The 22,432-nt window shown below is 36.7% G+C and overlaps 2 pseudogenes; one reads left to right on the top strand and one right to left on the bottom strand.

Annotated features, from left to right (window-relative positions):
- The first annotated feature begins 7,540 nt into the window (after positions 1-7,540).
- Positions 7,541-9,995, top strand: LOC120190296 (annotated as a pseudogene).
- A 2,725-nt stretch (positions 9,996-12,720) lies between these two features.
- LOC120190395 lies at positions 12,721-19,425 on the bottom strand (annotated as a pseudogene).
- Positions 19,426-22,432: the final 3,007 nt, after the last annotated feature.

Below are 22,432 nucleotides of genomic sequence, written 5' to 3'. Positions count from 1 at the left end.
GATCCCAAGTCCTTCATTTCAAATTCCCTAGCCAGTTGTGCCTTCAATTCTTCAATATGATCTTTGTTGGGTCCTGCAACCAACATGCCATCCACATACAACAGCAATATAACAAAATTGTTATCACCAGACCTCTTGAAATAAGCACAGGGGTCTGCATTAAGTCTGTTATATCCAAGGCACATAATGAAGGAATCAAATCTCTTATACCAACACCTCGGCGCCTTCTTTAGACCGTACAGAGATTTGTTCAACCTGCAAACCAAGTTCTTATTTTCTTTTTCTTCAAAACCTTCAGGCTGGAGCATGTAAATCTCTTCTTCAAGATTTCCATGAAGAAAAGTTGTTTTAACATCTAGTTGCTCTAGATGTAAGTTCAATGTAGCACACATTTCCAAAAACTACTCGAACTGTTGTTAGTCAAACCACAGGAGAAAATATTTCATTGAAATCAATACCTTCTTTTTGAGTATATCCTTTGACCACCAGTCTTGCACGATACCTCTCAACTTGATCGTCACCATTTCGCTTGATTTTGAAGACCCATTTGTTACCAATTGGCTTCCTTCCTTGTGGTAGTGGCACAAGGTCCCATGTATTATTTTTATGAAGGGCTTCAATTTCCTCTTGCATCGCCATCATCCATAGTGAAAGCATCTGAGTTGTTTATTGCCTCTTGGTATGTTGATGGCTCACCGTCCTCTGTTAAAAGGCAGTATGCAATATTACCTTCTATAACATAATCTGAGTGCCAATTGGGACGTCTTCTCACACGATCTGATTAACGAGTTGTTGGAGCTTCAGAACTCTCTGGTTCTTGTTCATCATGTGTTGATTCTACTTCAGAAGAATATCCTTGTTCAACCTCATTTTCCACATGTATCTGTGTAGTTTCTAACTTTTCAGCGCTATCATCGTCTTCTTTTCTTTGTAGCTTATCTTCTACAAAGATAATATCCATGCTAATCATCACTTTGCGGGCAGTGGGATCCCACAAGCGATACCCCTTTACACCATCAGCATACCCCAAGAATTTGCATTTCCTGGATTTTGGATCTAGCTTTGAAATTTCTTGGGGTTATACTCACGTACACAATACTTCCAATACATGGAGGTTTGAATAATCAGTTGGTTTACCAGTCCACATCTCCATTGGTGTCTTCAGCTCTATTGCAGTTGATGGAGCTCGATTCACCAAATAACAGGCGGTAGTGACTGCTTTTGCCCAGAATGATTTTTCTAGGTCTGCATCCCTCAACATTGCTCTTGTTCTTTCTAACAAGGTTATGTTCATCCGCTCTGCCACTCCATTTTGTTGAGGAGTGTTCGCCACTGTGAACTATCTTTTGATGCCTTCTTTCCTGCAAAAGTCATCAAATTCTTCACTTGTATATTCTCCTCCATTATCTGTTCTGAAACACTTGATCTTATTTCCAGAATCAAGTTCCACCCGTGCTTTAAAGTTTTTGAAAGTTGAAAACACATCTGACTTCTTCTTAATAGGGTACACCCAACATCTCCTGGAGTAGTCATCAATAAATGAGACAAAATATTTTGCTCCGCCTAGAGATGTAACCGGTGCTTGCCATACATCAGAGTGAACCAATTCTATAACACTTTTGCCTCTAGAATTTGATGTGTTGAATTTCAACCGGTGCTGCTTACTTGTTATGCATTGCTCACACAAAGGAAATGTTACCTTTGTTAAGCCTGGAAGTAGCTTTTTCTCCACAAGAACTTTCATTCCTTGTTCTGACATGTGTCCAAGTTTTTGATGCCATAGCATTGCAGAATCTGAACTACATGAGGCAACAGAGGCTTCTGCTTCTAGCAAAGTCTCTCCCTTCAGCATGTACAAGTTTGCTGCTATCTTTTCGCCTTTCAGTACCACAAGCGCTCCATGGAACACCTTCATGATTCCTTTCCGTTTTTCAATCTTGCTTGCATTATTATCCAACAATCCGTAGGATAATAAATTTTTCTTCAGGCCTTTCACGTGCCGCACATCTCGAACAACTTTAATTGTTCCATCGTACATCTTCAATTTGATGGTTCCCACGCCAATGATCTCTAAGGCATGATCATTGCAACTATACACAGATCCTCCTGAGACAGGTTCATAATGATGGAACCATTCTCTTCTTGAGGTCATGTGATATGTTGCTCCTGAATCAATGAGTCATATATCTGCAAATCTTTTTCTGCCTTCAACGGTGGTTGACGCTTCACAGCATAGAGCATCTCCATCATCTGAAGTGTTTGCGGTATTGCCTTGTGGATTGGAGTTTTTATTTAGACTCCAACAATCCTTCTTCAAGTGACCCTTCTTTCCACAGTTATAACACTTTAAATTCTTCTTGCTCCTCGACTTCGATCTACCATGTTTGTGACTGCTGCTTTGGCCACGTTCTGTTGATCTCCCTCTCATCGTTGTCACTGTTGTCAACGCTTATGCTTGTTGCAGATTTACTTGTCTGTCTTCCTTGTTCTTGCACCGATTTTCTTCTTGTAGAACAGCAGCTGCAACATCATCGAAGACTAAACTGGTGACATTACTGTTTGTCAAGTTGATGATGAGTTGATCGTATGAATCCGGTAGACTTTGAAGTAGAAGTTCAGCACGTTCTTGTTCTCCTATTTTACAGCTTAAGGATGTAAGCTGAGAAAATAAAGTGTTCAGTGTATTTAAGTGCTCCGTCACTGAAGTAGATTCTGGCATACGGAGAGTGTACAATTTCCTCTTAAGGAAAATTTTATTGTGCAGCGATGTAGCCTCGTACAATTTGGTGAGATGATCCCATATCTCCTTAGCTGTCTTCTTCTCCTCGATGCTTGACAATACTTCATCTGCTAATGCTAGATGAAAGTTTGCTATAGCATTTCCGTCTATCTCGATCCATTTGTTGTCATCTGTAAAATCCATCGGTTTTTCACTGATAGCCGCTAGACACCCGTCTTTCCTCAGGATGACCTTCATCTTTAATTTCCACAATGAGAAATTTCTCCCATTGAACTTTTCAATATCAAATTTCGTTGCCATAGCTTCTTTTACGGATAGCTCCCACTATTTCACTATCGTGAATAGTTCTCTAGAACCTTCAAAGAATGGGTAATAACTTCTTATTTTCTTATGTTGGATGATCCACCTTTTGGTGGCAACCACAAAGACAATAAGTAGATATTACACACTCTAATCTAGCTAAGATACCAATTGTTGCGGAAGACGGCTATCGGATAGAGCAAAATCGCAACTGATAATTTGAGAAAATAAAAATGAAGATAAAAGAGACACAAAATTTACGTGGAAAACCCCTGAATAATATAGGGTAAAAACCACGGGCAACGGTAGAAGAATTTCACTATGAGAAAATAGGAATTACAACCTCTCTCGATCTACCAATGAGAAAACAATGATAATTCTCTCTAGATAAAAAGGAGAAAACAACTCTCAAGAAACTCTCTAAAATCTCTCTAGTATTGGAAGAAAGCTAGAATGCTTTGGGATGATTTTGAAGCTAAATGAGATAGGGTATTTATAGTTAAAGCTTAAGGACTAATTTGTAAGTACCCTAAATTTCAATGACTAATTGCATAGTTTTACCATCCAAAATATTCAACAATTTCAGCTGCCATTTGCACCGAAAATATTGTTGTCAAAAAACCCACCGAAAGTTGCCTACACTTGTTGACTTTTCAGCAGACAAGTCAAAAAATCATTGTATGTCTTGGATGCTCTGGTGTTTATAAGAATAATGTAGGTGGTTTAAATTTAAATATAGTATAAATATTAATAACAAATTTTTATCTAAAAATAATTATATATAAGATTGAAAAGTGTAGGTGTGGAGGAAAAGGCTTTAATATACAAAATGTGTCTAACGTATCTCTGTTTTTCAGTTCAGTGTCTAAGGTTTTTTGTTCCAGTTTGGTACCTAACGTTACATTCCATAACTCAGAACGGGTCACGTCGTGACGGACCGTTAGTTTTCTCCGTTAAGTGACACGTGACACAATCAGATAATTTTAAAACTTTCTTTTTTTTAAAAATATTAAAAATATTATTATATTTAAAAAACCCTTATTTCTTTTAAATTACAAAAAAAAAAACAAATCCTAACATCGAAGCTTACCCACGGCGGCGAACGGCGACTACAACGTGACCCACCGGTTGAGTTTTGAGCGGACAGTGACGAGGAAGCTAAATATAGTGGCGTTGAGGCGAACAGAGGTCCGATGCGGTTGGAATCGTCCAAAATCCGAGGCGTCGGGGTGGGTTTTTGACGAAACTTCAAGGGCTCGATTCCAACGAACGACCATGGCTATCCACGAATTTTTTTGGGGGTTTTGATCATGGCGGCGAGATGCTTCGATTGGGTTGGGCGGTGACAAAAATGGAAGAGCGGGGGCAATCGGCATGGGTTTAGAGGTTGAAATGAAGGCTTTCAAAATTTTGAGATTATTTCAAAATTAACGTGTTTTTAATTTTAAAAATATAAAATTTTTGGATTAATTTCAAGCTTGAAATCAAGTTTCTACGGGTTGATCGGATACATTTCAAAAATTATATATTTTTTAAAATTAAAAAATACTAATTATTGTATTAAGTTTAAAACATGGAAATCAAAACGTGTTAATAATAATGAACAGGGTACCAACTTTCTTTCAACTTCAAAGAGATTGGATTGAACAACAAGTCTAGGAGATTATAAATATCGGTGAATTTCAGCATAATCGGTGATGCCAATACTCAGGGAGTTACTACATCAGTCCAAATTCAGTAATTTAATTTATTAGACTGTGGGCTAACTGTTACTTCAATAATGCAATGCCTAAGCACCGTAAGTTCTGAAAAAAATATCTGATCTAATTATACTTAAATATATAATTTTTGGATTAAAATATAATTTTTGAAATGTATCCTATCAACCTGCCGAAGCTTGATTTCAAGCTTGAAATTAATCCAAAAATTATATATTTTTTAAAATTAAAAACATTAATTTTGAAATAATCTTAAAATTTTGAAAATCTTCATTTAAATCCCTAAACCCACGCCGACCACCACCGCCGCTCGTTCGTTTCTGTCACTGCCTAGCTCAATTGAAGTGCATCGCCGCCATAATCAAATCCCCAAAATAATTCGTGGATAACCATCACCATTCGCTGGAATCCAACCCTTGAAGTTTCGTAAAAAACCTACCTCGACGCCTCGGATTTTGGACGATTTCGGTCGTCTCGGACTTCTGTTCGCCTCACCGTCACTATATTTAGCTTCTTCGTCGCCGTCCGCTCAAAACTCATCCGGTGAGTCACGTCGTAGTCGCCGTCCGCCACCGTAGGTAAACTTTGGTGTTAGGGTTTAGGTTTTTTTGTAATTTAAAATAAATAAGGGTTTTTTTTTATAAATATAATAATATTTTTTAAAAAATATATAAAATTACCATATTGTGACATATGTCACTTAATAGAAAAAATTAATAATCTATGATCTATTCTGAATTACAAAATATAACGTTAGACACAAAATTAAAATTAAAAAAATCTTAAACACTAAACTTAAAAAATGAACCTACATTTTACAGGTTTTATATATTAAAGCCCGAGGAAAACCAAGTTGGTCAAACATTGGAAAAGTGAGGACCACCCATAAAGGCAATCAGTCAAAATTGCCAGCTGCGTGGTAGTTGGAAAATATGTTATATTTAATGATTAGACTCCATTGACAATCTGTCAAAATTTCCATCTTAACTATGATTTAATTGCTACCCTTCCTTTTGTTTTTCGTTACTACTCTTTCTCCATATGCTTAATCCTCTATTTCCCTGGGTATAGATTGGAATAGAAGATTATTAAAAAATATGATTATTTAAAGTATTATATTTTGTGTTTGGTTGATTTAGTAAGAATGTAAGATTATCGTGTTTGGTTAAAGGAATAAAAGATTATTAAAATGTATATTTTATCAAATTATCTTTATTATATATTTATTTTTTTAACAAGTTGAATTCTACTATAATATTATTATAATTCATTTATATATTTTCTTTAAAAATTTTAAATTCATATAATTTATATAAATTTTTTTACAAAATTGAAAAGATAAATTGATTTAATAAAAGAGTAAAATTTTATGTTAATCCATAAACTTCATATAAAATTCTAATTATATATATTTTTATAAATCTAAAATAGTTTAAGGATAAATTTGTAATTAAACCTTCGTAGAATTTTTATTATTAAACGTCAGAAGATTGATATTTTTTTTGAAAAAAATTAAGTGCATTTTAGTCCAAAAACTGGTAATCCAACAAACCTAAGGAAAGTGTGATAATGACATTTTTGTAATATATCCAAAAAAACCCACTGTTGGTAATAAAAGATTACCGAAAGCTGAGAATGTTCGCCAATCAAATGGGGAATGAGATTTCATTCCTCTAGTACCAAACACCTTCTTGAAGCTAGTTTGATTTTACTAAATTTGAAACTAAAAAGCAGTAAAAAAAAAAGATAGAAGGAAATAGTGTCCACATATACGCTGTTTTGCCAATTTTGTTGATGATTGATGATGATAATGACCCAATTTGTTGTTTTACAAGGCAATGGCAGTTACAATACAGAGCAAAAATGAAATTCTACGTTTTTCATCATTGCAGTTCTTGAAAAGGTTTTGGTGGTGTTCATGGATTTGAGATTTTAATATTTTCCTTTGTCTTTTGTTGATTAAAAGAAAGAATCCCAGTTTTTAATTAATAATCTAAAGACCTTAGATTACTAAAAGGATTGAAGGCTTAATATCTTAAGCAAAGATTCAAAGAATTAGTTTTTGTAGTAATCGGCTAAAAACCTGAGTTCAAAGGTTGAAACTTTTAGAAAATACGACTCGACCAAGCAACGTTTTCACATGGGTCGGTTCACCCTGATACGACCACGCCAGATGGAACCCATGTGAGTGATGATGTGGCAAGATCAGAAGGGGTGGAAGGTGTAGAGAAGGTTATAACGGAGAGCAGCAGCGAGGATCATGATTTGAACATTGGTCACTGGTAAGAGTCATGCCGCTACATAACACTCGAAAACACATACCGTCGTAGTTTTTACTGGTTTATTTTTATATTTTCTGCTATTTCTGGCTCTCGTTGTTTAACTTAGAAACTCTACTAGAGAAAGAAAGTTGGAAGGGTAGTATTTAATTAGAGTCTAATTCATGTTGACAGCAACAGCACAGAGATCTAATGGAGTACGAGAGAATTGACAAACCTCAGGTAAGCCTTTTTCCTTTTGTTCTTTTTTGAGCTTTTGTATGTTAATAATGGCTTTTAGGCCGTGAATGGGGTTTTCTTTTTTCTTATCTGATATGGGTTTTAAACAAAGTTCTAAAATTTAAAGCTTTTTGCACATACTTTTATACCTCAGAGTGGCATGTCACCAAGTAAATTAAGGATGAAGCTCTCATTATCATCGAAAGAAGGGTGGATCAAATAGCAATTCTTCGAGGACATCTCCTTCTAGGATTAATGATGCTGAGTTTGTTTTTTCTTATCTGATGGGTTTTAACAAAGTTCTAAAATTAAAGCTTTTTGCACATACTTTATACCTCAGAGTGGCATGTCACCAAGTAAATTAAGGATGAAGCTCTCATTATCATCGAAAGAAGGGTGGATCAAATAGCAATTCTTCGAGGACATCTCCTTCTAGGATTAATGATGCTGAGTTTGTCAACAGTCTATTAGCCTCAAGCAATGAAGATTTGGATGAGGAAGGTTTGTTTCTTTTTCTCCCTTTCTCTCATTATCGTAACTTATTTATTGACGACGAAAGTCATCTCTAAGTATGATTCTGTTTATTTCTTGGCCTGGTTTAGGGTGGGAGCAGATGAATTCAGCCAAGTGTTCTGTAAAATTTGCATGCTGATTTTAGAACATATTTAAATGATACACAGTTCCCAGCTTAGATGTTGCACCAGTTAAACTGTCCAATGAGATGGTTTTGGACTCCAGCCTAAATCGTCAAATTTATAGCCAAGCAAAGGGTTATCTGGCAGAGGAGAGTGTCGAAGTGAGCCGTGCTAAGTTGCAGCAATGCTCAAAGAGTGATAATGGTAATTCCAGCGCCATTCATCCAATGAGAATGCCTGAAGATGAAAACCTTGATTATGATAGTAATGCTAGTTCATCAAGCTTTGAGTTTCATAAAGGGGAAGAGAGCAGTACACAATTGCCTGACGAGGTCGTACACTAGACCTACGTCATCTAATAAGTGGAATGATGCTGAGAATGGATAATGAACAGGCAAAATGTGCAAGCAACTTGTGTTAAGAAGAATCCAATTCAGAACCAAGTTAATCGATATCCTCTTACGCATATAGTGAGAGTCGCTCCAGGGTTTGCGAATTATGATCAGAAGCTGGCTGCTAATGGCTTAGTCGAGACTAAGAGATTAGATTTCTATCAGCACTTTGTGCAGATACCATACGACAAGTTCTCTTTTATTCCTTCTGGAGCTCATCCTATTTCAGCACAATCGTGTGGAGGAAAATGTTCCGAAGAAATTCAACCCGTAAATTTGCATATCAACCTTTTTTTGTAGTTTATGAATGAAAATATACATGAATTGAAATGAGTCTTATGACTATCATGCAGGGAGTATAAATAAGGGATCAAATCCTTCGTATTTTGATCATTTTTTCGATTTTGCAGGGTGGATATATTGATCATAGTTTTGTTTTTTATATTTATTCTTTATCTCATAACCAAAGATTTGGCCTTGCAGTTATTCCTGCAATACGATCAGTTTGTATGAGAGACATGGGAACAGAAATGACCCCTGTTGCAAGTCAAGAGCCTTCTAGGACTGCTACACCTGTAGGGGCAATGTCCCCGCTCCGCAGCCCAGCATCTTCAATCCCATCTACTCCTCATGGAGGGGCACCGACATCGACGCCTTTGGACCACAATATAGATGATGAGTCACAGCATTGTCCTGAAAATGGCAGGAAAGCATTGTCTGAGAAAGAAACCAAGCTCAAGACAAGGAGAGAGATCGTAGCCCTTGGTGTCCAGCTTGGCAAGATGAGTATTGCTGCTTGGGCAAGCAAGGACGAGAAGGAAGACAATACATCTTCAGGAGGTACCACTCGTATGGAGGAGCTTGAGTGGTTTGAATATGAAAAACAAGCAGCAGCATGGGAGGAAGCAAAAAAGTCTAAGCAGACAGCAAGGTTCTGATATGTACATTGCAAATTTAATGCTTGTTAAACAATTCTCCAGACGTTTATTTGTTCTGGATGGTCATCTCAATTTTTCAGGTATAAGCGTGAAGAAATCAAAAGCATGGCAGAGTCAGCAGAGAGCAAAACTAGAAGCAGAAATGTGGAGGATAGAGGTATCTGAAATCTCATATTTCAACAAATAGTCAAAAACATTTAAAGATTACTGATCTTTTTTATGGAAACTGATAGTACTAAAGCTCAATGAGAGAGTAAAACCTGGACCAGAAATTAGTTGGGAAGACGGTCATTTTCATCTTAATCTCATATCTTCTGACATGAAATATGGTTGGTTTAGGTTAAGATAATGCAGTTGTGTTAATTTTCATTACAATTAATCAAAATAATTTTAGTCGGGAAACTGGGAAAGATTGCAATCAATGATAGAGGATCATTTATGTGGTAATATGCTGAGCAACAAGTATCTATAGTAACTGTACAAGTCTTCTACTGTTCAGGCTAAAGTAGAGCAAATAAGAAGCCAAGCTCAAGCAAAGATGATGAAGAAGATTGCTATGGCTAGGCAAAGATCAGAAGAAAAACTAGCTGCAGCCAAAGCTAGAAAGAATCGAGATGCAGAAAGAACTGCTGCTCAAGCAGAATACATTCGACAAACTGGAAGAATGCCATCAGCTCTGTATATGTGTTGGTTGTCATAGTAATATAGTAAACAATCAATAAAATCAAAAATTTCTCGGAGTTGAGCCAAAGTAGAACCTCTTGTAACCTTGTTTTGAGCAGTGTTAGTGAAGATGTTGTGTTGTATTTATAGAATGACATTAGGTTTTTTGTGTGAAGAGCGCAATTGGCGCAGTTAATGTCAATTCCAACAGCATTGAATGAAATCATGCATATATTTATCCTTACCTTACACAAAGGAAGAATCAGCCTCTAAATTGCCAATGACTAGAAACCGGTTGAGTTAGCATAATATTGGTGCTAAAGAGGCTAGTCATGTTTCGAATCGGCCTGTATTCTTGAAGACTTGGGCTTCACCCTAGTCTCAGACCAGAGCCATGTCAACCAAACTTTGCAGACTGTAAAGTATGCACTGTTCAATACCAGTTGTTGGAGTGTAGCATAATAATCTGAATTTATGAACGAGTCCATGTGGCTTGAAAATTTCGTTGGGTGAAGGGTTAAAGCCATACATCAATATCTGGTTTGCTATCCAGTTGCTGGTATTGCCATGTTAACCCTTTACATCAGCAATTTGTCTCGTTTGGCATCTGCTTCAGTGAACATATTGAGCTTGTTCAAGTCTCTTTTCTCACTTCAGTGCCCCATGTAAAGGGTTAAAGCTATACATCAATATCCGCTTCTGATCTGTTTCATTTTTTATACCATTTTCAGTAGTCTTTTGAGGGTTTCAAGTTTCCGTGTCCAACTAGTTCAAGCCAAGCAGGGCAATAGTTTTCATGCCATTAGAAACCAGAATCAGACCAATTGCCAAGCAATTTTCTCATCCATGTCCTTGGTTGGTACCAAGCATAAACTTTTAGGATCAGTAGCTTTGTACATCAAGTTGGATGAATTGTTCTTTGTAATGGTTCCATGCATTTCTTTACATGAATGGTGCTGAAAGTAATCAAAGGGTGAAAACTGAAAAAAGTTGATAAATTCATTCAGAGAACCGGAAATGCAAAAGCAGAAAAGAACAGAAAAATAAAACATCAAAAGAGGAGCCAGCAGAACTATTCTAATTTCTTCGTTATTTAGTGTTACGATCGCGTTAAAGATATTATATATTTTCATGTATGTCAATAATTCATGCTCTGTTTATGACTCAGTCCAGTAGGAAAACAGCCTACGTACGGACAACGATATGAAACACAAGATTTCTGTTTGTCAACATCTTCAATCTTCCCCCACATTCATGGAGATATAATGAAGGAACAATTGTCTGTCCTTCAAAACACTGACAAAATTAATGTCCGTCATTGCCAAATCTCTCATACCTAAATGAAATCTTCCAGTACTTTGCCAACAACAAAATGAGTACGCACCGAGCTGCCAACGATACACATTTTCACGCGTACGAAAACGAGTTGAAACGTACCTTTTTGCCCATGTTATTACTTGGTTTTGGCAGAGAACATGGGTCTCAACTCAGGCAAAAGCCATTGACGCGGTTCAAGTTAAAAGGAAAAAAGTACCATCTTTTCTCGTATTTATCCCTACTCAAAAACATAAAGGGCCTTGAGAGGAGGTTGCTGGAAACCCTCCTTTAATTTTGAAATGGGACTATTATTGTTGATGGGTGCCCTACCCTTTTTGTCACCATTTCCCATCCCCCAAGCACTTGAGCGTTATCTATTTATTGTCAAATGTCCCCACAACATGTAGTCACCAAAAAACAAAGCAAACCCTTCATTTCCAACTTTACATCGTGGCTATCCAGTCCCACGTCCCCTAGAAAAAAGGCCTCTGCTAATTTCTTAACTTTTTATCCCCTCTTTTTGGTACAAAGTGGTCTAGTTTAGGGATAGACTGTATTTCGATCTTTTAAGTTCGTTGAATGTCAAAAAAAAATTATTTTTGAAAAACGACTGCATAATCAAGGTGTACTAAAAACTCGAAAATTCTCTTTTTAAATTCATTGAACTTTATCCTCGAGTGGAAATATGAAAAATGAACGAGGAAACGTGGCTCACATTTCAGGTCGACCGACATCAACCCTGGCCCATCAGTTAGGCTAAGAATTATTGCATACCTACCATTTCATCTGCTGCATGCGGTTTCATTCAAAGATTTTATTTTTGTCTATAATCTTCAGGTGAAAGAGAGGAGAATAAGAAACTTGGAACATTTCTCTAGTAACCTGTAAGAGTTCTCAATTCATCGGCCATGCAAATAAGCCGCACTTTGACGAGACAGTGTTGCAGCAAACTTTTCTTTTATCAGCTGCCTTTTAACAAGTATATGAAGGCACAAAACCATGTCCTAGATACGATGTTTTACATCCGAGGAGAGATGGCTTTTATTTGTCTCGTTGGTCCTAAGAATCTTTTCAATTTGATTTACAACACCACTCCAAAGTCATGATATAATCATTGTGTCGTCGCGATGAACGGCAATGGAATCATCTAACGTTCTTCCCGGCCAAAGCGGCATCATTTATTTGCCATTCATACAACCCCAAGTCACCAGACCTTTTTAATATGTTTGAAATATGACCAGTCTCACTTTCACCAAATAGGTTGGATTTTGACAACTCCCAGCTAAGTCGAAGAGCCAGCCGATGAAGATAGTGAAAGCAGGTCACTTTCCAAAAGTTGGAATAAATGAACAAATGTGGGCTATGCTCGCAGTAGAGCAACGCAGATATGGTCGATTTTCGATAGGGGGCCCTTTTTTACACCAGATAAAGGAGTTTCAAAACTTGGGAAAAGCTTCAAGCTCGTTGTCACTTGTGCAATAACTTTCACCTCATAAGATAAATTGACAACTCAAGAATCTGATAGGGAAAAGGCTAAAGCTTGCTTCATAAATATTGATGATGTGCTAATAAGTATGAATTGTACATATTTCCATCACATAGGCCACGATCTCTTAATAGTTACAGTATTAGATTATCCGTATATATAATAGTTCAAGCTAGAGTTAGGCAGCTCTTTCAACCTATAAAAGGGTACCAAGATGCACTAACGTTACAGGAGAATAACGGTACCTTAACAGGTATAATTGTTCAGTAGTCCAAAGACCCCACGGAAGCAATACTGGAGCTCAAGTTTATCGAGTCCTGCTGGCCCACATAGTCATCGTAACTGCCATTCGAGAGCCTCTGAACTGGAACAGAGTTTAGAAGCTCCAGGCCCCGCTTGCCCATTTGCTGAACTTCTTGCGGTGAAAGTATCTTGATGCACCACACACTGTTCACAAACTCCCTGGAAAGGAAATGGAAGTAAAGTTTGGAATTAGCAAAGAACTTAGCATGTGGATAACCCAAAAATAGATTTAAATGCCTGCACCCAAATGTTTCATTTTACCTCATCAAGCTTTCAAACATGTGTTGTCCATGGATGAGCATACATGTTAAAAAGTATTTTAAAGCATCAATTTCTTGAGCAAATGGTACAAAGTTAACTTGACATGCATCCTACTGCTTGAGACAAAACTATATCCATGCAATGGGAGCAGAATCGGAAACTTACGGCCAGGGGTCATCACCAAGGAGAAGAACGTCATTCTCCCGATCAACAAATACAAGCTGCCAGCCTGATCTCAAAGGGTCCTCCAAATGGCCTTCAAGGCCGAACATGCGAGAGAGTTCACTGCGCAGCTCATTGTAGCTGCTAAATTTGGAGATATCCAATGACCTCCCGAAGGACCCTGATTTATAAACCTGTTCCATGGTACAAGTATTTGCATCAGTTACAAAGAATCAAAATAATTGTATCGGAAAAACAAAGGCTATGAAACTGCCAACAGATCAAACTAACTAAAATTCACAAGCCAAATGGAACTCATAACACCAGCCAAATCCATTCATCTAGAACAGAAGGCAACTGACCTTAACAAAGGTTTTAGTTTGTGGGTTCTCTTGGCCCACATTCTCTGGAGACTGCAAGAATCCCAATTCATCAATGCAACTGGAAGGCGTCATTGCTGGATTAACTGAAAAATCAGTGCCTGCAGTACTCGTATAATTAGATGAGAAGGGTATAGTTGTCGAGTCACTATCGCTGCCAACTCCTCTAAGGCTTGACATTCCATTTTGCAACAGAAGTGATGAAGGTTCTATGTTAACACCAAATAAGAGATGACTCTGTGGATCGGTACCCCCTTCTTTGTCTATTGAGCACTCCCTGCCAGGAAAGGGAGGCAATGAAATAGAATTATGAGAAATGTTGGTCTGGATGGGCCCCAACTCTTCCACCTGAGGCAGAGCACATTGCGGAGATCCAGATGAGAGAACTTCAACAGCAGCCCGCTTAGATGGCCATGCAGCAGAAGTTATTACAGGGTTGGATCTAGGCCAGTTGAGCAAATTGGATGATTCATCCTGGGGAAAAGATCCCAAAAGACTATGTAAAGGAGAAACAACAGGGCTGGTTACAGTGTGCCCATTTGAATCAGAAAAACTCTGTTGATGGCAAAGCCAAGGTATGGCTTGGGAAGGCAATGAACGAGATTGAGAGGCTGAAGCATACTGTGACATGGCAGAAACTGCACTAGATATATGCTGTTGATCGACCAGTTGCTGCTGTTGCTGTGACAGTGGATACTGAGACTGCTGTTGGTGTTGGTGGCTATTAAATGAATTATGTGGCTGCAACTGTTGCCGAACAAGATGTGGTTGTGTTTGAGCCTCGGTTTGAGATTGAGACTGTTGTTGGTTGTCTTCAACACCCTGATGTAAGGCCTGAGGCTGAGACTGCTGCAAAATCTGGGGCTGCATTAAAGCAGCAGGCCTGCAGGATAGATTTTGGGGTTGCTGGAATTGCAGAAGGTTAGTGGTTGCTGATCTGGACGGATCCACTGCTCTCATGTCTTGCAGCACAGCAGCAGCTGTAGCTTGGTGCATGTCGGTCTGCAAACCCAGAAAGGAAGCAGCATCCAGCCTTGGCTGCATCCACGGTGCAACTCCAATCCCCTGAAAATTCAGAGGCTGCATTCCTCGACCTGCATCTCCTTGCAGCCACATAAGTGGAGAATTCATGCCTAAACTATCATCTTTGAAACCTATGAGAAAGAAATAGTTGAATTAAAAATCACTACAAATGTCAAAAGAATCACCCATAAATTAAAGAAATAAGCTTTATAAAAGTCAAATTCAACATAAGAGAGGGTAAGCCAAATAAAACAAGTTGTTGGAGTTAGCAGCAGATTAGCATACCATAAGAAGGTAATCCTGGTGGCCATGGTCGCTTAAGCCTTAAAGGAAATAGAGATGGATACATAGGGAATGTTGTCAATGGTTCAATCTCCCACAAGGAGACTCTTGGCTGCCTTTCTCCAGCTGTTGATTCATCCCAGCCGACCTGCATGAATAAGTTAAATTCCAAAAAATCTCATCAAGAATGATAGAATATCTAAAACAACAAATGAGCCAGATTTTCAATGAAAAGTGATAAAGGTAAAACATTCTCGACATGCCTTGACTGATCGCCAATGTGAATTTGGCCACCGAACAGGATCCAAGTCACTTATGCCAGTTATTGTACCCATGTATCTGGTAAATGCAAAACCATCAGATGCAAAGTCCATGATGTTCAAAAGTAAACATGTGAGATGGGATCCGAAACATAGAAAGAGAACACAACGATCTGCTAGATGATTGAAGAAGGCATTAGAAAAAGGCATTCATAGAACAGCAGATCTAATATAACATATGCCATAGCTGCACTTTATTCCTTTTCACTAAAAGAAAACTAATATGATTCTTTTGTAAGGAAAGTTACTTTAAACATTTAGAACGAAATGTCAACAAGAGAGTTTTGACTTACCGACGAACACTTGATTCTTCTGTTTCAAACAGCATTCTAAAGCGCATGCCAACAGAAACTTGAGTATGATAGACAGCTTTGATATATTTTCTCAAAGGTATGACAAATTCTGATGGACTAGCCCTGAATTGAAGGGGCATAAGTTTTAGAGAGGCTGAGAAATCACTTGACAGAATACTTCAATGACTAGATGCAAAGCAATGGCACCATACCTTGGGTTATAAAATATAGTAAAGCGGCTATTCGTTGCAGCTGCATGAGCAGCAGCAGCAAGAAGCCCTAAGTGCATGCTATCACATGATTAAAACTGATGAAGGCATTACGGTTTGAGGTCGATTAGCTCGTCGGATACCAAGAAGTAATTGATTCTTTTCATTCCTGTCAAAATAACCTAATATGTTGGTTTGAACATCAAAATAAAGATAACACAAGCAGCAGTAAGATAAAGTAAAAAGACAAATCAGCTACCTACCAGATAAAAAGCACCGAATCACCTGCAACTAGTCTTTTAGCACTTACAAATACACTCCATCCTGTTGTTAAGAGGTGCCTTTTGGGCTGACCTGCAAGGCAGAAGAAGTAAACAACTGTTAGTACAATTATAGTAATCAAATTAACCTATGGCATAAAGTGGCCAAAATTATAAGTAAGGTACTGCTAATTGTCTATGTGACACTTACTGTAACTTCTCTACAACTTTACAAGGAAACATGTTGCAGAAAATAGCATTCCCTGGTAAAAAAAGGTTCCATTTTTGAAGAGCGAAAATAGGACTTGTAATGAACTCACCCCGAAATATATGCCTAAATTTCCATTCATTATCATGCAAGTCCCTTGCAATCAACTCTTGACAAGGAGGCTGCTGCGAGAAGTCCTGTAGGCAATCAAAAGCATAAATTTATAAATAAACCATTGCAATTAAAAGCATACAAGGGCATCAATGCCTATGGCGGTGACAGTTTACCAGTGGGGGAAACACTTTTTCAGCTGCTCGGCGAGGAACAGAGAACCCTCCATGGGTGCTTGTATCACTGGCTGTTAATGTTTTACAGAAATAATTTGTTGGCTGTCTGCTGGGAGTGCCCAATTCTGCTGGAAGGTAAGCTTCCTTTTGTTCTTGCTGAAGAACAAGTAAACTTCATTACTTAAAGCAATCAACAAGACTGACAACATCACAATGAGAATGCAGACAAAATCACATACGGGATTGAGCGGCTGCAAGGTCATTTGAGCATATACTTCATCTGTCTCAACATCTGCCTGAAGTAGACAAACTTTGAGGCTTTAGAGACAAGTCTACAGGTACATATATCATCAGAAAATCAAATTAAACAAGTCTTACATGCATGGTGACACATTATGGAGCTGACATATAAGTTGTGGAGGTAAGCTTGGGTAATTAGGTACATGGGCATCAATGTCATTGTTGGTTGATGCAGCTACCTGTGAAGAAAACCATCAATATATGCCTTCAAAGCATGCTGTTTGCAACATGATGAGTAATCAAGTAGAATGAACCACTATATCTGGAGAAAACCATATTGATAGCTTCAATTATTACATTTGATTAGCCAACGGATTCTAACACAGGCACACTAAAGAGAAAGGGAAACCACAGTCAAAACCTTAAGTCCACTACAGATATTTCCGGAACGTATCCATCTGATTTTTAAAAATAAAACAAAACTTTATCTAAATTTTATTTTAAAAAATGTATATGCTGTGCAGGAAGACTCGTCCGCCTCAGATCTACGGGAGGCTGAAGTATGGTAGGTTAAAGGCAGATGAGTCATACAGCAAGAGAAAGAGACATTTAATTGTCACCCTTACGTTATTTACATTCTTTCAATTAATACGAAAAGGACAGTAATGATGATATGCTGATAACTTTTCACTTTTCCCCAGAATAAAGGTTGCGAAACTCTGGATGAAGCAAACGCAACTTGGTACATAAATACATACGTACATACATTTGGTCAAAAAAAGTTGGTACATACAAACCAACTGCAATATACATTCTGGTTCAAAATCAATTAATCATGGGAAGCTAAATACCAGATTCAAGCACACCAACCTGTTCGCTATGACCCTGTGGAAAGTAAACGGCCCTACTTCCGACCGGAGGTAGAGACACGAGAGGACCAGCACATGCATGCCAAAGTTCAGAGTTCAGGACTCTCTTCTCTCCTGCAAACTCTATTTTGCATTAGCTTAAAACTACTTCCAACAAAAATTAAAAGCGAAAAATTAAAGAAAGGAAGGAAGGAAAGAAACTGAGCTAGTTTACAACAACAACAACCCCTCCAATTAGTAAATTAAACATGTAATCTAGAGGGTCAAGGGATGCCAAAAGATAGAAAATCCAAACTTCCAACAAATATGGGTACATAAAGCTTGGGCAGAGCACAAAAAAAAACAAACCCGTAAAAAACTTAACGATATTAAACCCCCCGGCTTGAAACGAAGAAAACGATGAATGAAATCAAAGCAGAATAGTTTTAAAATTTGAGCACTTCTTATCCCCCAGGAAAACATTTCTTTCCAAAAAAAAGGGAAAGAAATGAATTATCCTCCTATGGCTTTGCATTTGAGAGTTGAGAGGAAAAGGAAAACACAAAATAAAGTAGTTTACTGATCTGGAGTTTTTAACTTTTTTTTTCTCTTACATTTTCTCAAGCCATAAACAAACTCGCGAAAATTTCAATTCTCCCATCTCCTTCTTCACCTCTCTGAAGAAACGCTATCTAATCCATTGAAGAAGAAGAAGAAGAAGAAGAAGAAGAAAGCATACCTTCCTGAGGTTGCGGATTGAAACCAGCTGAAGAGAGCCTCATTCTTTTTTTTTTTAAACGGTTCAACAAAAACTTTAATTCCTAAGTTTATGCACTCGAGAAGAAGATTCCCACCGCTAAAATCACTCCTTTCACAACATCAACTAAGCAACAAAACCCTCCAAACAACGACCCTTACACTTAAAAATCTTTATTTCTACTCCTTCGTCTCTACAAATTAAAAACACCACGCCCTGACAAGAACCAGTTGATCAAAAAGCTGACAATTTACCCATCGAAGAAGATTTTAACGACAACGCAAAAACACAAAGCCCCAAGATTTGATGTCTTCTTCTTCTTTCAACCGAAACCGGTTTTACTACAATATTCTGCTCCACCCAAATACCCAGGTGTTATTCTTTTTTGAACCAAAACTTAATGCTAAAAAGACACACAATCCACCCTTTCTTATATTCCGACACTTTATCCCCACATTTCACCACCCAAAAACAAAGACTTTCGAAGTTTTGATCCTTAAAGTGTGAACAAAACACCAGTATTTTTATTTGAGTCCCTCGAAGCTTGTAAGCAATAACACCAGCAAGCAGAAAACACACAAAAGACCCCAACTACAAAGATAACGATCTTCCCTGTCTCTCACCAACGAGTTCTTTTCTTTCAACAAAGAAAAAGCTCAGGTGTTTGTTCTCACTCACAAACCAAAGATAAAATGATGCAAAGTAAAGAAGCTAAAAGAATCAAATAGTAGTGTTGTTATCACTACATGCATTTGGGTTTTCTTCTCTCAAAAGCGGCCTTGTATATTTATACGACTTTTGTTTGCAGAAGAATATATGTTTTTATAACATTTATAGTTGAGAATTTTTAAAGATAGAAATTTTTCCTGGTTTACGATGAGGAGGCTATTTTCTGTTTGCAGCAATGGAAATACAGTGATCAAGGAGGGAGAAAGCAAATAAAAGGAGAGATGGAAAGAGAGAAAGTTCCCCGCTGCTTATTCCCAGTAAAAGAATAAAGACAATTATTGACACTGAGCCGACCCGAGCCGAGCCGATAAGCAAGTGAGTAAAGCTTGAGACAGAGCCAGAGCAGCTGGCTGGTGGGTAATTGGGGTCGTATCAAAGGAGAAAGGATGGGGACGACCAAATCTAGAGAGAGAAGAATGGATGGACCCCACAAATCTAAGCTCTGAGCTGTTCTTTTTTGACATCTTATTATTTATAAAATATTTATGATTAAGTTTTTTAATTTTATATTTTTAATCTGTATATATCGAAATTCGAGTGTATACGGTGAATCCAATCTCTAGATTCACCCCCCACCTTAAGTTTTTTTATTTTTTAATTACATAACTTTTTAAAACATTAAAATGGAATTATTTTATTTATTGATAATTGTGAATGCATTTTGGCCTCCATGCGGATGCAATTTACTTTGGCTGCCATTGGTTGGTGTTAGTTCGTGGGTACATCAGTTATCTAAGCCGGCTTTTTGAAAACCAAAAAAATCCAACCTAAAAATCGGAAAAGTTTCATTTTATAAGATTTATTATATCTGACATATGTTATACGAGAATTATTAGATGTATTAAAATGATGATGGAAATAGGGATGACACGGGTCAGATTTAGGCTAATTTAATCTGATCTAAAAAATATATATCATCCATCTAATTTAAACTTAACTCGATTTTTTGAGATAAAATCTGAATCCGATCTGATCTAACCCGAAATAATAAAAATATTTTTTATTCAATAAAAATAGTGATTTAATTAAAAAAATAATATATAAAAATATTATTATAATTATTTATAAATATATAAAGTAAAATTATACTTTTTTGGGTCAGGTTGAGTATGGTGTTTTTCACCCTAAACTCGAATTCGACCAAATCCAAATATCACATTTAAAAAGCACGACCCGACCTGACCCAAACTCGAATTTTTTATAAAAAAATCTAACATGATCAGATCAAATCAAAATCTATCGAATTCGGATCCATGCCGATTCGGAAAATATGCGTGTTTGTAATTTCTAACCATCTTTGAAATATTGGTTTTCCGTTGGCTGTAATTTGCAACTACAGACAAAAAAAATAAATGCAGACATCTTACGTGCGCTTAAAAACGCAGAGATAATGGTAATAATCTGTAGAATATGATTAACAATTTTCGATCGATATTTTATTTCTTTAAGTTGTAAATTTAATACTAATTAATATTAAAATCCTCTTTTTTTATTCTAGATAGGAATTATTCATTCAATAATTAATTAAGATGAAACGCATTGATTATTTTCAATTGTATTATTATATGAAAATCCAAAACGGAAAAAAAGAACGTTGCTGCTTATGCTTCAAAACTGGCAACAATCTTTTCAAAACCTCAACCATCCAACATGTCATTATAGCTCCGATAATTAGATGTATCTGCATACATGAACAATGTCGGTAAGTATTAATTAAATCAAACTCAAAATTGTTTGTTCGATTTTTATTTTTATTTTGTACATGTTGTGGGTTCCCTCAAAGTCAGCTGACATGAATTCCATGATTGGAGTTCATCGGCCCCTACATGAAGTAAATTTAATACCCCTTTGTGACTTTTAGCGGACCTCATTTATTTCCTCATCCTAAATTATATTTTCAATTTCGGAAAATTACTGAACGCACACCAAAAATATTATTATTATGGACACGTTTCAAGTTTCAACATCATCCATTTTTTACCATCAAAAGATGACTTTAATTTATCAAATTCATTGTAGCTGTATATATATGAAAAGGACGTGGGGTTTAAAATTTATTAAAAGATTTAGATTAAATTTATTATTGAATTTTAAAATATTTTAATTCATTATTAAATTTCAGTTGTGGTTTTAATGTAAGTATTAGATCGTTAAATCGTTAACGGTATATTGACATGAATGTTTTTGTCACTAAATTTTAAAATATTTCACTTTTAGATATTGAATTTAATTTGTGTATCATTTTGGTCCTTGCATACAATCGCCAACCCCTTCAGTCGTCGTTATTAATCAATTGTCGTCCGTCGTTGATTGTCATTCGCAATAAGATTCATGTCAAAATATTTGTATTTCACCCTTCTTTATTATTGTTGGACTGGTTTACCACAAACTCCACTCAAATTCAATGAAAACCCATTTCAATGTTCAATATTCTAAGACTTTGATCTCCTCTAACATATGTCTGATTAAACTAGTTTTGAGGTATGTTGTTCGTCTTCTCCATTGTTCATTTTTTTACAGATGCTCAAAACCCTAAAATTGATATGTGTGTGCACATGTGCGCTTGATTTGTGAGCTTTAAAGAGATTTGAGAAAAAATTAAACAATAAAAAATGATAAAGGATAATTAGACAAATTCATCTGTGCTTATGATAGTTACAAAGACGATGGTGATTTTCCAATAACGATTAAAAATGGGTGAATTTTTTTATTTTTGAAGAATATGATGACGTGGAATAAAAATATATATTGTTAGCTTCTATGTCATCACCAAACTATGAGATTAGCGGTACAAGATGATAAAACGAGTATCAATGTTTAACGTAATCTCAAAAGACACCAAAAATGATAATTTTTATCACAACTAAAAATGAGTAAAATAAGAGAAATCAAACAGATTACGGGTTCAATCATGGTTGCTTACCTGTTAGATACTTGGGTGTTCCACTTGTATCTAGAAAGCTTTCGGAGAAAGACTCCATAGCTCTAATTGACAATATTAGAGACCGTCTCCATAAATGGTCCAGAAGACATTTGAGTTACGCTGGAAGACTCGAGCTCATTAAAACTGTTCTTCATAGTATCACTAATTTTTGGTGTAGGCAGCTAATCCTTCCACAATCTGTGCTTAATCGGATTGAGCAATTATGTTCAAGGTTTTTCTGGAAAGGTTATGATATTGCT

This window comes from Hibiscus syriacus, unplaced genomic scaffold, assembly GCF_006381635.1.
Source record: "Hibiscus syriacus cultivar Baekdansim isolate YM2019G1 unplaced genomic scaffold, ASM638163v2 tig00116962_pilon, whole genome shotgun sequence".
In the NCBI taxonomy this organism is placed as follows: domain Eukaryota; kingdom Viridiplantae; phylum Streptophyta; class Magnoliopsida; order Malvales; family Malvaceae; genus Hibiscus; species Hibiscus syriacus.
The sequence above is the reverse complement of the archived record's forward strand: the minus strand, read 5'-3'. Positions and strand labels throughout refer to the sequence as shown.